We start from the raw sequence: 15,155 nt of genomic DNA, 5'->3' as shown, positions 1-15,155 counted from the left end.
GTCTGAAATGAAAGTTCATTTCATCATGATTAGCCTGCGTCCTTTCAGGCAATGTTCAGGTCTCCAGCAAATTCTTCAGATGTTTTAAGCACGTCTGGAGACCTGACCCTGCATAAGAGATTAGTTCTTTTTCTTCACCACCCACATCTGAAGGGGTGGCAAAGAATTCATCACTCTGCGAGCACCATATGAGAAAGGTGGCATAGAAGCTAGTCCACTTCGTTTCACATAAGAGGGGTTAGGATAAGCATATGAATAAGCAGAGAAATTCTTCAAGGACTTATGAACATAATGATTAGAAGAATAATTCTCATATTCATAGCCCTTAGCTCTACCCTGCGAAACAGAGGGGTTAGCACGATAATGATCATATGAAGACTTTGATCCTTTTGAGGAATTTGATCCACATGAGGAATTTAGTCCGTATGAGGACTTGGATCCATATGAAGAATTTGGTCCATATGAAGAATTTGATTTGGAGTTCCTATTCTTCACAGGTGGTGTCATGAGGACATTCACCTGAAGACTTTCAAGGAAACTTTTGGGAACCCAGATTTTCTTCATAGGGGAACCGTTCCTGCAGTTAGTGCCAACATATCTAGCAAATACTTCATCATTCTGATTTTTGAACAGTTTATAGTTGGAGTCAAATGACTCATCAGAAGAATGAGGAGATTCACATGTAAAGCCAGATAAATTGGATGGATCAACTGGAGGTCCCTTTGCAGCAACCCATGAGGTTTTGGGGTACTGCTCAGGCTTCCAATATGTTCCATTAGCATTGAGTTTCCTCTCAAAGGCAATACCCTCTTTCCTAGGGTTCCTATTGAGGATCTGCTTTTTGAGCACATCACAAAGAGTCTGATGCCCTTTGAGGCTTTTGTACATGACTGTCATGTATAATTCCTTCAGCCCTGCATCATCAGTGATACTAGCAATGTCCTAAGATGAGGAATTAGTGATAGCAGAGACAGATGAAGAATTTTTAGCATTAGGAGCATTTGAACATTCAGGTGAAGAATTAGCAGTTTCACGTTCAATGCACTTCAGACATGGAGGAACAAATTCTTCCTGAGTAGCGCTGATTTGTTGAGCAAGTAATGAATCACGCTCCTTCTGAGGATCTTCATAATCCACTCTTAGCTTCAAAGATCTTGCTTTCTTTGAAGAAATTCATAAGAAGGCTTCTCGTGATCAGATAAGAGAGTGTTATGATGACCTTGAAGGTTGTCAAACTTGGACTGAAGTCTCTGAAGATTTTCAGTCAAGGTTTTGGTGCGATCCATTTCTTCACCCAACATATCATCACTTTTATCTAGCATGTTTTGAACCTTTTCAAAAGCTTTTTGTTGTTTCACAGCAATCTTAGCAAGTTTAGAGTAGCTGGGCTTGAGGTTTTCATCAGATTCATCCTCACTAGATTCAGAGGAGGCATATTTAGTTACCTTGGCACCCTTTGCCATGAAGCAATAGGTGGGAGTGTAGTCATCATTGTCTTCATCAGCCTTATTGGTGATGCCATTTTCTTCAGAGTTGAAGAATGACTTGTTGACGAATGCAGTAGCGAGAGCTAGTCTCGCCACACTGGACTCGGACTCCTCAGATGCCTCCTCGTCCTCGTCTTCCTCAAATTCAGCCTCAGAGTCCATTTCCTTGCCGATGAATGCCCGAGCCTTCTTGGAGCTGCTCTTGTGAGATGAAGACTTCGAGGATTTTGATGATGAAGACTTTGAAGATTTCTTCTTCTTCTTTGCGTCATCAGAACTGTAGTCCTTGTATTTCTTCTTCTTTGATTCCTTATCCCACTGAGGGCAATCTTGGATGTAGTGACCAGGTTTCTTGGATTTGTGGCATAGCCTCTTCTTGTAGTCATTGGATGAGGAATCAGTGCTCCTTCGACCGCGTCTCGAGAATTTCTGAAATTTCTTCACGAGCAGTGCTAGTTCCTGGCTCAGCTCTTCAGGATCACCAAGAATGCTAGCAGAGTCCTCATCTTCAGACTCAGAGGCTGCCTTGGCCTTCAGAGCACGCGATCTGCCATAGCTCGAACCATAGAGATCTCTCTTCTCGGCAAGATGGAACTCATGAGTATTTAACCTCTCAAGGATATCAGCGGGATCAAGTGACTTGTAATCAGCACGTTATTGAATCATCAGTGCCAGAGTATCAAATGAAGAATCGAGCGATATTAGCAATTTCTTCACCACCTCATGGTCGGTGATGTCAGTGGCACCAAGCGCTTGAAGCTCATTTGAGATGTCAGTGAGGCGATCGAAGGTTTGCTGAACATATTCATTGTCGAGTCTTTTGAAGCGGTTGAAGAGATTGCGAAGAACGTCAACACGAGAGTCACGTTGAGTTGAGACTCCTTCATTTACTTTGGACAGCCTATCCCAGATAAGCTTAGCCGTTTCCAAAGCACTCACTCTTCCATACTGCCCTTTGCTCAGATGGCCACATATGATATTCTTTGCTTGAGAATCGAGTTGCTTGAATCTCTTCACATCAGTAGCATTTAGAGAAGGTGTGACTGAGGGAACACCATTTTCCACAACATACCAGGGATCATTATCAATTGCCTCAAGATGCATTCGCATCTTATTCTTCCAATAGGGGTAGTCCGTTCCATCGAAGTAGGACACCCAATAGAGACCCTGATCATACCTGCGGTCGACATAACTAAAACTCCAGGCGGTTAAACCAAAATCACACAGAACAAGGGAGTACCTTGCTCTGATACCAATTGAAAGTGTGTTATATCGACTAGAGGGGGGGTGAATAGGCGATTTTTATGAATTCTTCATGAGGAATTTGCTGGTGAGGAAATTCCTAAATGAAGAACTACTTGCAGCGGAATAAGTACTCAAAAGTAAACACAGCAGAATACAAACACAGTCATCATGATGAAACGAAGACAAGCACAGAGTATAGAAAGCGTAAGCACAGGATAACACAGGATGAAGACAGACAGACTGAAGAAATTGAACTGAGGAAATTGAGAAAGTCTTCAGTCAAAGTCTTCAAATAGATATGAACAAGCACACAACAACAGAAATGAGGAAATGAAAGAGTTGAGGAAATAGAACCAGTAAGCTTGGTGAAGACAATGATTTGGTAGACCAGTTCCAACTGTTGTCTCAGTTGTACGTCTGGTTGGAGTGGCTAGGTATTTAAACCTGAGGACACACAGTCCCGGACAGACAGTCCTCACCATATTCTCCTTGATCTAAGGTCACACAGACCTCGCCCAATCACTCGTGGTAAGTCTTCAGGTGACTTCAAAACCTTCACAGACTAGGTCACTCGGCGATCCACAATTCCTCTTGGATGCTCTAGACCATGACGCCTAACCGTCTGGAAGAAGCACAGTCTTCAAAGGTAACAAGCGTCAGATCCATGCAGGTTCAATCTCTTTAGTGATGGTCAATCACTTTGGGTTGTAGGTGTGTTGGGTTTGAGTTTTCCTCACTTGATGATTTTCGCTCAAAGTCCTCGGAGGATGGGATGCTCTCAAATGGCAAGTGTCAGTTTCTCTCAGAGTAGCCAACCAGCTAGTGGTTGTAGGGGGCAGCTATTTATAGCCTAGGGAGCAGCCCGACATGATAAGACATAAATGCCCTTCAATGATATGACCGTTAGGTGGGTAGATATTTTGGGACAGCTGGCGCATAGCACAGCAACGGTCGAAATTTTGACTCTCAAATTCCTCAAGGCTATCATTTTCCTCACTGTGTAGGCAATCCACACTGGCAAATTCCTAACTCCTTAGTCAGAACAAATTCCTCAGCAACCAGAAGAACTTCGTCTCTGTTACTGAAGAAATTGACTGAACTGTATGAGATTTCCAATGGCTTCACTCGAAGGGATTGGTAGGTGTAGGATTTTGAGTTGAGCATCACATGGAAATTTTTCCTTAGTATTTGCTCGACCCCCTTTAACAGTACGGTGTTTCCTATGACTCAAGAAGGAGAAAATGGAACTACGAAAAACAAAATTCTTCACGCTTCATGTTCCTCAAATGATTGCCAAGCCTTCAAGGTCACACCAATTTCTTCACTTTCAAAGTCTTCAAAAAGTCTTCAGAAATCCAAAGTCTTCAGTCGAAGAACTTCATTTTTAGGGGTCGACTTTCTCTGTAAATATCAAACTCCCCATAGACTTATAGACATGTGTACACTCACAAACGCAACAGTCCCTTAACCTATAAGTCTTCAATACACCAAAATCACTAAGGTGCACTAGATGCACTTACACAAACAAACTTTTCTACAGGTCGACCTTCATCATGGACACCGCGTGCATCCTCTACTCCCACACGTCCTACTACAGCACCACTGACTTCAGCTGCCACTTCCAATTGAGATACAAGAAAACAGACACCACCACCACCATCTGCCAGGAGTACACCTTCTGGTCCCGTACAGAGCTCTTCTTCATCCATGGCATCAACAGGGAAAACGCATGATATTATTTGTCGTCGTTGCAAGGGTGGAGGTCATTATGCAAGAGAATTCCCATCTAAGTGTGTGATGATTGCTACTGAGGATGGTGGGTATGAGTCCGCTAGTGACTATGATGAGGAGACTTTGGCTCTTATTACAAGTGAAGAACACGGTGGAGATGGTTCTGATCATGAGACGCAATACATGGCTCCTGAAGACACTGACAGGTATGAATGTTTAGTTGCTCAACGTGTTTTGAGTGTGCAGGTCACACAAGCTGAGCAAAATCAGAGGCATAATTTGTTCCATACAAAGGGAGTTCTGAAGGAACGTTCTGTGCGCATCATCATAGATGGAGGGAGCTGCAACAACTTGGCTAGCATAGAGATGGTGGAGAAGCTATCTCTCACCACAAGACCACATCCACATCCTTACTACATCCAATGGTTCAACAACAGCGACAAGGTTAAGTTACCCCATCTTTCATGAAATTATTCGCTTGCATGGTGTGCCAAATACTATTGTTTCAGATCGTGATACTAAATTTCTTAGCCACTTTTGGAGATGTTTATGGGCTAAGTTGGGGACTAAACTGCTTTCTAGTACTACTTGTCACCCCCAAACTGATGGACAAACTGAAGTAGTCAATAAAACATTGTCTACTATGCTTAGGGCTGTTTTGAAGAATAATAAGAAAATGTGGGAAGAATGCTTGCCTCATATTGAATTTGCTTATAATCGTTCATTGCATTCTACTACTAAGATGTGCCCTTTTGAAATTGTGTATGGTTTTCTACCTCGTGCACCTATTTATTTGTTGCCTCTTCCATCTTCGGAGAAGGTTAATTTTGATGCTAAACAACATGCTGAATTGATCTTAAAAATGCATGAGTTAACTAAGGAAAACATTGAGCGTATGAATGCTAAATATAAACTTGTTGGAGATAAGGGTAGAAAACATGTTGTTTTTGCACGTGGAGATCTTGTCTGGTTACATTTGCGTAAGGATAGGTTTCCTAATTTGCGCAAATCAAAGCTAATGCCACATGCTGATGGTCCTTTTAAGGTGTTAGAGAAAATAAATGATAATGCATATAGACTTGAGCTGCCTGCAGATTTTGGGGTTAGTCCCACTTTTAACATTGCAGATTTGAAGCCTTATTTTGGAGAGGAAAATGAGCTTCCATCGAGGACAACTTCATTTCAAGAAGGGGAGGATGATGAGGACATCAATACCATTGTTACACCCACAGCCCCTACTGCTACATATACTGGACCAATTACTAGAGCTCGCCCACGCCAATTAAATTATCAGGTACTTCCATTTCTTGGTAATGATTCTAATATTCATGAGAACATGATGTTGCCTAAATTGGATACATTTGTTTTGCTTACAAATGAAGGGCCTAGCATGGATAAGAGGGGAGAACAATGGAGCAAGATCAAGCATGGAGATGATGGCATCAGCAAGGGGAAAAAGAACGGAGTTACAAGTGATGATTTCAGGAGTTTGAAGCCACCATAATGAGTGCATGAAGCCTTGGACGAAATATACAAGATGCCACCTCATAAATTTCTTCCAGAGGCTATTCTAGGTGCTGCTTCACCTTATTATTGGGCCAGGCCCATGTAATTTCGAAATACATAAGTATAGGCTATTTTTAGAGTTCGTATATGTGGAGAAACAGGAGATAGGGTTGGTTTCGGACCCATTCCCCAAGGGCCACGAAATCCCCCCCCCCCTCTTCCTCCATAAATATAGCCCTTAGGGCACCGTTTAGACGGTGGGTTTTGTTTAGATTAAAAGTTTGCCATAGCTGCAACTTCGCGTACTTCGTTTGTGTTCAATGACCAGACAAAGGTGTCTCAGAACCCCACCTTCATTAATAAAGCTTTCCTCTTATATTCACAATATCCAGATTGCAATCTCAGTTTCTTGCTGGCTCTTCGTTTGCTCTCAGGAAAATAGACCCTCGTGGTCAGGTTGATCGTGCTCCGGCGTGGTCAATAACCCCTCGGAAGTTGGTTTAGTGATTGCTAAGGCGCGACGTCTCGCACGTTTGTAGTCGGATCGTCAAGGTCGACCCCCATAGAAAACGATAGCCACCATCTCATTGAAAGACGGGACACCTTAGCCTCTATCATTTTCTATGCCTTTGCCATGCGATTGTGACCCTTGCTTGCACTTACATACGATTCACCATTATTCTACTACTATGTGTATTTGCATGCTTGGTGGAGATCCTTGTTGCTATTACCATGTTTACCTTGTACCTCATGCTATTGTTTATTCTTGTGTTAGGAGAGTCATGATGTTCCATTGCTAATTACATCAGACTGCTTGCCAATACAATGATAATACATTACCCATATGTTGTTTTCATGCTTGTGATATGTCATGTGCATTATATATGCCCACTATTTGCACACATGACATGATGACCATGTTACCTCTAGTATGTTGCATTTTCACACTACTAGCTTGCATAACTTGTTTCATATGGATACTTGCTTGGTTGCATCACCTATGATCCATTCTTGCTCTTTTCCTTGGGTTCATGACATATATGTTCATGCCTATCACATGATTTACCTTGATTGTTTTCACTTGTCTCCAATAGTTGCATCTCTCATATTCACTTGTCGTGAGTGTAACAATACTATGCTTATTAATCATGGAGACTTGGACATCTTACCTGTGATGCATGCTTGTTTGACTGAGCTTAATCTCTTTGGTTGTTTTTGCATCATATGCTTACATACAATACCTTGTCCCCTTGTCCTTTCTTATGATAAGAATGATGGAAACACTTGTTGGGTATTTCACCACACGAATGTTTGGTTTTGCCTTTTCGCTAACCTCATTTGTTTTTCCGTGTATTTGGCATGTTCTTTCATTTTGGAGGATTCACAAGGCGGTGTCGCCATGAGTCATATTGCGTATGTGAAGGCATACATGATGTGCAACTCCAACATCTTCGGGAACTTTTATAAGGTGAACTCCTTCCTTGTGAGCATCCTCACATACACATATTGGATGGGCCATACTTTCATTGTTGTCTCCTTCTTCTTGTCTGCATGATACATCTATTAGATGGAGGACTGACATTGGAGATGGACCATATGGACCTTCAAGGTGAGGCATGCTCGAGTGAAGCACCACCGGATCACCACTTATGCCACGACATTGAGCCATGGTACAACACCACCCATAACAAATTTGTATCTTATGCATGGATTGACTCACATTATGATTGCCTTGTTGCATCTTGTATTTCAATGTCATCCATGATATATGAGCCTGTGCACTTTCTTAGCAAATTTGTTGTGATCTTCCTTGATGGCATATTCATACATAATGATCACTTTGCCAACTATAAATTGCACGATAACACAATAAATTTGGGCACCTATTGCCATGTTCATGCTCTTGACAAACCATCTCTCTATGACATCATTTTGCATAGTGGAAGAATTACTTACTTCATGCACAATGCGCTTGTTCACATGAATGCATTATATGTCATGCTCTTTCATTTTGATAACCTTCATGCTCATTGTCACACCCAATTACATCGGACAGACTCATGCTTCAAAGATGGACACCTTGTGTGTGTTAACCATTGTATGTCCGAGTGTCGCTTGTGTTTGCTCCCTTTGCATGAATACCACTTCGGAGACACTTTGGAGTACTTGAATTGTGCCATGTCTTCAACTTCGTCCAACTACACGACTATCCACGACAACCGTTTCCATGGTGATGAAGATTACGATACGAGGTCGGATCTTTCCCAGGGGGGATATGATGCGGAGCATCCCTCGACCATCCTGATGTAGGGTAGAACCCTAGAGGTCGATCTTTCATGATTGGAGCGGATCCCTACGAAGAACACGAAGAGCACGAGGAGGGGAACAAGGGAAAAACACGAGAGAACACTCAACCAACAAGAATAAAGTCACACATGTGCTAGATCATCGAGACACAAAATGATACAAGATCCGAATCCAGCAAAGGACGATACATAGCATAACCGGTTCTTCTCCGAGAGGAGGTCTTGAGGAGGGTCTTCTCCGAAAGGAGGTCTTCAATCCAACAAGGATCTTCTCCGAAGAGGTGTCGGTCCCTCGCGATGGAGTAGATCCGAATGGATGAGCAAGGCTCTATCTCGAAATATGAGCTATCACAATGCTAACCCTAGCTAGGAGGTGGGAAAGGTCTATTTATAGTCTAAGTGGACGAAAGGGTAAGTGGCTTTGGCCCAACACATGGGCGGACGCACAGGCGTCGGGTATCTGACGGTCATCGGTCGTCCGAAGGCTCACGAGGGTCCGGACGTCCGGTGCCGGTCGGGCGTCCGATGTTTTGGTTCTGGACAAGAGTTGTCGGTTATCCGGTCGGGGTCGGTCGTCTGGAAGTCTCCGTTCTTTCGATGTTTTGGCTCGGGTGTGGTGGTGCTGGTCGTCCGGAGAGGCTCGGTCGTCCGGGCGCTGGGAGATGTCGAACGTCCGGTCCGCATCGGTTGTCCGGCCACTGTAGTGTGCGAAGGCTGGGACTCGGCTGGTCATTTGGAGCCTCCAGGCGCCAGACGTCCGGTCGGCGTCGGTCGTCCGAAGACTGGGAGTTTCGAGCGGGCCTTCTTCATGTCCGTTGAACCTTGTGTCCTCGCCGTCTTGGCCATTGTGTGTAGCTGATCCTTGACTATCCTCCAAACACCTGACCACACATAGGGTTTCGCATGAGGTAGTAGCCATGTCTCATAAGTAGGAGGGGGTAGTTCGGAGAGGAGCGAGTTCGCCTTATCTTCGATAGCCTTTTTCGAGCTCTTGTCATAGGTCCAAGTGGTGTCGTGGGATATGTAGGCACGTCCATGGGGATGATCGTGGGATGCTCCACATCATCTCCCCTCCCTTTGGAAATATCCAACCTCAGATCGAAATCCTCATCACCATGGTACGGGGAGAGATCTTTGATGTTGAAGATGTCACTCACGGAGTACTTGTCTCTTGGGAGGTCAATCTTGTAAGCATTGTTGTTGTAGTGTGCTAGCACCTTGAAGGGTCCATCGGCTTGAGGTAGAAGTTTGGACTTGCGTTCGTTGGGGAAGCGGTCCTTGCGAAGGTGTAGCCACACGAGATCTCCAATGTTGAATATCATGGGTCGCTTGTTGACGTTGAGCTTGGTCGCGAGCCATTGTACTTGGGGCTCGATGGTGTTCCTTGTATCTTCATGCATCTTCTTGAGGTAGCTTGCTCGTGCACTCGCGTCCATGTTGGTGCGATCTTGTAGTGGAAGAGGTATAATGTCCAATGGGGACAACGGGTTGAAGTCGTAGACGACCTCGAAGGGGGACTTGCCAGTAGTCGAATGTCATGCGCGGTTGTAGGCGTACTCGGCGATGGGTAGACACTCCTCCCACTCCTTGATGTTCCTCTTGATCAACACGCGAAGTAGAGTGGAGAGCGTATGGTTCGTCACCTCCGTTTGGCCGTCGGTTTGGGGATGGTATGACGAAGAGAACAAGAGCTTGATTCCAAGCTTGGCGCATAGAGTTTTCCAAAAGTAACTCAAGAACTTGACGTCGCGGTCCGAGACGATCGTCTTTGGCACTCCATGTAGGCACAATATTTCCCTACAAAAGATATTGGCAATATGTGAAGCATCTTCTATCTTGTTGCATGGGATAAAATGAGCCATTTTAGAGAATTGGTCCACAACAGCAAACACGGAATCCTTTCCATTTTGAGTCCTAGGCAAACCGAGTACAAAATCCATGCTAATGTCTTCCCAAGGTTGATAAGGAATAGGAAGAGGCATGCAAAGACTATGCGATTGAGCTCTAGACTTAGCTTTGCGACATGTAGAGCATCCGTTGGTGAAGCGTGAGACGTCGCGGAACATCTTGGGCCAAAATTAGTTCTTGGAGAGCGTAGCGAACGTCTTGTCGCGTCCAAAGTGTCACATGAGTCCACCTCCATGAGCCTCTTGCAAAAGGAGCAAACGAAGAGAAGACTCGGGAATGCAAAGTTTGTTAGCTCTCATAAGATGATCATCCTTGATGTAATATCGTTCCCAAGATGTATGCATCAAACACTTAGCATAAGGAGTAGCAAAGGAAGGATCATTCGCATACAAGTCTTTTATGTGCTCAAAGCCAATAACATTCAACTCAAGTTTATTGAAAATCATGCATGTGCGGGAAAGGGCATCCACCACAATGTTTTCCTTACCCTTGATGTACTTGATGACATAAGGAAAAGACTCTATAAATTCACTCCATTTGGCATGACGCTTGTTCAACTTAGTTTGGCCTTTTAAGTACTTAATTGTTTCATGATCAGAATGTATGACAAACTCATGCGGTCTAAGATAATGTTCCCAAACATGTACACACATACTAAAGCATACAACTCTTTGTCATAGATGGGGTAGTTAAGTTGAGCACCGGAGAGTTTTTCACTAAAATATGCAATAGCTCGTTTTTTGCATCAAAACTCCACCAATGCCATTACCGCTTGCACCGCAATGAACCTCAAAAGTTTTGTCAAAGTTGGGCAAAGCAAGAATCGGAGCATGAGTAAGCAAAGATTTGAGCTCATCAAAAGCGGTAGAATGCAAAGGACCCCAAACAAAAGGAGCATTTTTCTTACTCAACGCATGCAAAGGTGGGGCGATGGTGCTAAAGTCTTTCACCAAGCGACGATAAAAACCCGCAAGGCCAAGAAAGCTACGCACTTGTTGCAAATTAGTGGGTTGGGGCCAAGTTTTAATTGCTTTGATTTTAGATTCATCAACATGGACACCCTTTGAGGAAACAATGAAACCCAAGAAAACAAGTTTGTCAACACCAAACGTGCATTTTTTTCATATTTGCGTAAAGACGTTCCTTGCGAAGAGTTTGCAAAACAGACCTAACATGCTTTAGATGATCTTTCATGGATTTGCTAAAAACAAGTATGTCATCGAAGTAGACCACAACAAACACTTCAATGTAAGGACGAAGCACAAAATGCATAAGATGCATGAAAGTAGCAGGAGCTTCCGATAAACCCATAGGCATAACCAACCACTCGTACAAGCCAAATTTTGTTTTGAGAGCGGTTTTCTATTCATCACCATCTTGTATGCGGATTTGATAATAGCCACTTTTAAGATCAATTTTTGAGAAAATGGTGGCACTGCTAAGCTCATCTAGCATATCATCTAGGCGAGGAATGGGATGCCTGTAACGAACGGTGATAGCGTTAATGGGTCTACAATCTGAGCACATGTGAAAACTATCGTCTTTCTTGGGCACAAGTATAACCGACACGGCACAAGGGCTTAAGCTTTCACGTACATGTCCGTTGTCGATGAGTTGTTGTACTTGCCGTTGGATCTCCTTAGTTTCTTCGGGGTTGACGCGGTAGGGGACTTTGTTAGGTAGAGGTGCTCCGGGGATGAGGTCGATTCGGTGCTCAATGCCTCAGAGTGGAGGTAGACCCGGAGGTAGCTCATCAAGGAAAACATCTTGGAATTCATGCAAAAGAGAAGACAACACTAAAGGTAGATCGTGAGAGGTGTTAGTTTTTGGTGCCTCGTCCTTGCACATAAGGACAAAGTGCATAACACTCGATGGGTTCTCACACACTTCTCTCCTCTCACTTTTGGTGGCAAATAGGACGAAGTTTGTCTTGTCACTCATCGTGGAGGCACTCGGTTTTGGCTTGTGGCTCTCACTCTCTTTTGGATGGATCACTTTCTCACGCTTTTCTCCATGATGGGTGGCTTGCTTGTCGGCGATCACTTGACTAGGAGACATAGGTCATAGCACATATTCCTTCCCTTTCATCTTGAAGCTGTAGTGATTGGTACGCCCGTTGTGGATGACGCCGCGGTCAAATTGCCATGGTCGACCCAGAAGGAGGTGGCAAACGGACATCGGAACGACATCACATTCCAAAGTGTCTTCATATGCTCCAATTTTGAAGGAGACTTGGACCGTATGCTCAACTCGTATAGTGCCGGAATCGCTTAGCCATTGGACCTTGTATGGGTGCGAGTGCTTCATCTTGACCAATTGGAGCTTGGAACATATTTCTTCACTTGCCAAGTTGTGACAACTACCTCCATTGATGTCGGCCTTTGTGTGGAAGATGTGGCATCTTTGGTCTTCGTCTTGATGATGTTGAAGAGTCAAGACCTTGGAGACAACTAGAGCAGGGCTTGGATCCTCATCACAAAAGACTTGGTCATCTTCATCTTCATTCACGCGCTGGTGCATGGCCACTTGCTCAAGGGCTTCCATTTCCTCTTCACTCATGGAGTCGTAGGTTCCATCGTCGTTGAGGATCATGGTGCGCTTGTTTGTACATTGAAAGGACTTGTGGCCTCAGCCGCCGCAGGTGAAACACTTGAAGGAGCTTGTCTTGACGGTCTCATCGGATGGTGTAGAGGATGAAGCGCGCAGCTTGAAGTTGCTTGTAGTAGGAGGAGGACGACTTGAAGTTGTCGAAGTTTTCTTGTAACTCGACTTGTCGCCGTTGGTTGTAGATGGCTTGGTTGAGGTAGAAGTTGGAGGAGTCGTTGAAGCTTGGTTGTTGGAGAAGCCGTAGGTCTTGGACGAGTACTTGGCATACTTGAAGTCATCTTGCACTTGACGTTCCACTTTGGTATCTTGATTCACAAGCTCAATGAGGTTGGAGTAGGGTTGGAAGTCGGCAATCTTCTTGATTGGATGATTGAGGCTATTCAAGAAATGTGTCATACTTTGTTCATCATCTTCCGTGACATTGGCTCTTATCATGGCTATCTCCATTTCCTTGTCGTATTCTTCAACACTCTTTGTTCCTTGCTTGAGTAGTTGGAGCTTCTTTAAGAGATCGCGGTTGTAGTAGGTGGGCACAAAATGTACTCGCATGACAGCCCAAGTGGTGATTGGTGGTTCACCTCTTGCTTCTCGGCGCTCAAGGACGTGTTCCCACCATATGAGCACATAGTATTGGAACTCAAGGGATGCCATAATGATCTTCTTCTCTTCCTCATAGTTCTGCAAATGAAAGATTTTGTCGACCTTCAATGCCCATGATAGGTACTCTTCAGGATCATTGCTTCCATTGAACTTGGGCATGGTGAACTTTAGCTTGCCGTAGCATTGCTCTTCATTGTGTTGGGGTTGAGGATGATGATGACACCCTTGACCTAGAGGATTATCAACCTCATGTTGCTCTTGGTGCGGAGGATGTCCATAGTCGTCTTACTCTTGTTGAACTTGAGGTTGTGGAGGAGCTTGTCGCCTTGAGGAGGAGGGTGAGGAACTTGACGCTGAACTCTTGGTTGGTAGTCCGGCTCTTGGATTTCTTCTCGAAGTGCTTCCTCTTGATTGCGCCTATCGCGGTTGCGTTTGGCAATGGCTCGACTTGATTCTTGAAGGGCATGTTGCGCCTCAAGAGCTTGTGCTTCATGTTGTTGTTGTTGAAGACATTGAGCCTCGACGTCTTGTTCTTCTTGATATTGTTGCGCTCGCTCTTCCTCTTGGTGACGTTGACGTTGTCGTTCTTGAGCTTGTGCAAGAGGAACTTGGTTTGGTTGATGATGATGTGCTTGCTCTTCGACTTGCTCTTGCGAATGATTGGCGTGTAGGGGATTGCGAGATGCATGACGGTCTTAGCGTGCGGCTTGTCGTAGAGTGTTTGATGTCGGTGTACTAGAGCCGGAGAAGGTGTCATCAGTTTGTCGACTTGAGCGGCTCCGTCTTGAGTATGAAGAAGTGGAAGGATGGCGGTTCACCAACAAGGCATGGATCTCGTCCATTCTTGCACCGTTCTCTTGCTTGTGAGCGTCGAGCTTGTTGTCGAAGTAGTCTCTTGTTCGTTGCTCGGAGAGTCACAAGTCGGTGGCGAGATTGTCGATGCGGTCACTCATTGCTTGTTGCTCTTGATGCAAAGCTTGTTGTGCACCAAAGAGGTGGATCTTGGTGACGTATGATGACATGTCGTCATCTTGCTTGATGAAGAGTGGGTTGGTAGAAGAACTTGTACCGGTAACTGCCAAAAGACCGGTACAATTGCCCCGACAACCGGTACAACCGCTGCCCCTTCGGCGTACACCTCCAGGAGCCAACACCTGGACTCCTAGCGGTACTACCGCCCCCCATGAACGGTACTACCGCCCTGCATGAGCTCCTAACGGTACTACCGCCCCCATGACCGATACTACCGGCCTACCTGCACGTAGTGAAAGGGGTTTCACCCCATGTATCTCCCACTTACCCCTTGGACTATATATACTTGTCCCCTAGCTTCGTATTGTGATAGTTCATACTTTGAGATAGAGCTTTGCTCATCCATCCGGATCTACTCCACCGCGAGGGACCGACACCTCTTCGGAGAAGATCCACGTTGGATTCAAGACCCCCATCCCGGGTGGACCCTATCAAGACCTCCCTTGGAGATGAACTAGCTACTTGTATCGTCCCTTGTTGACCATGGATCGTGTACCTCTTTGTCTTTCGAGAATCTAGCACATGTGTAATAGAATCTTGTTGGTTTGAGTGATTTCTCTCCTTGTTTTCCCCTCGTGTTCTTCGTGTTCTTGGTAGGATCCTCTCCAAATCGTGAAAGATCGGACATCTAGGGTTCCACCCTATATCAGAGATGTAGGTACATCCATGGGGATGATCGTGGGATGCTCCGCATCAAGACCTGTCTCATTTCTTGTGCAATCTCTCCCTCACC

The sequence above is a fragment of the Triticum dicoccoides genome, chromosome 1B (assembly GCF_002162155.2).
Source record: "Triticum dicoccoides isolate Atlit2015 ecotype Zavitan chromosome 1B, WEW_v2.0, whole genome shotgun sequence".
Taxonomy (NCBI): domain Eukaryota; kingdom Viridiplantae; phylum Streptophyta; class Magnoliopsida; order Poales; family Poaceae; genus Triticum; species Triticum dicoccoides.
The sequence above is the reverse complement of the archived record's forward strand: the minus strand, read 5'-3'. Positions refer to the sequence as shown.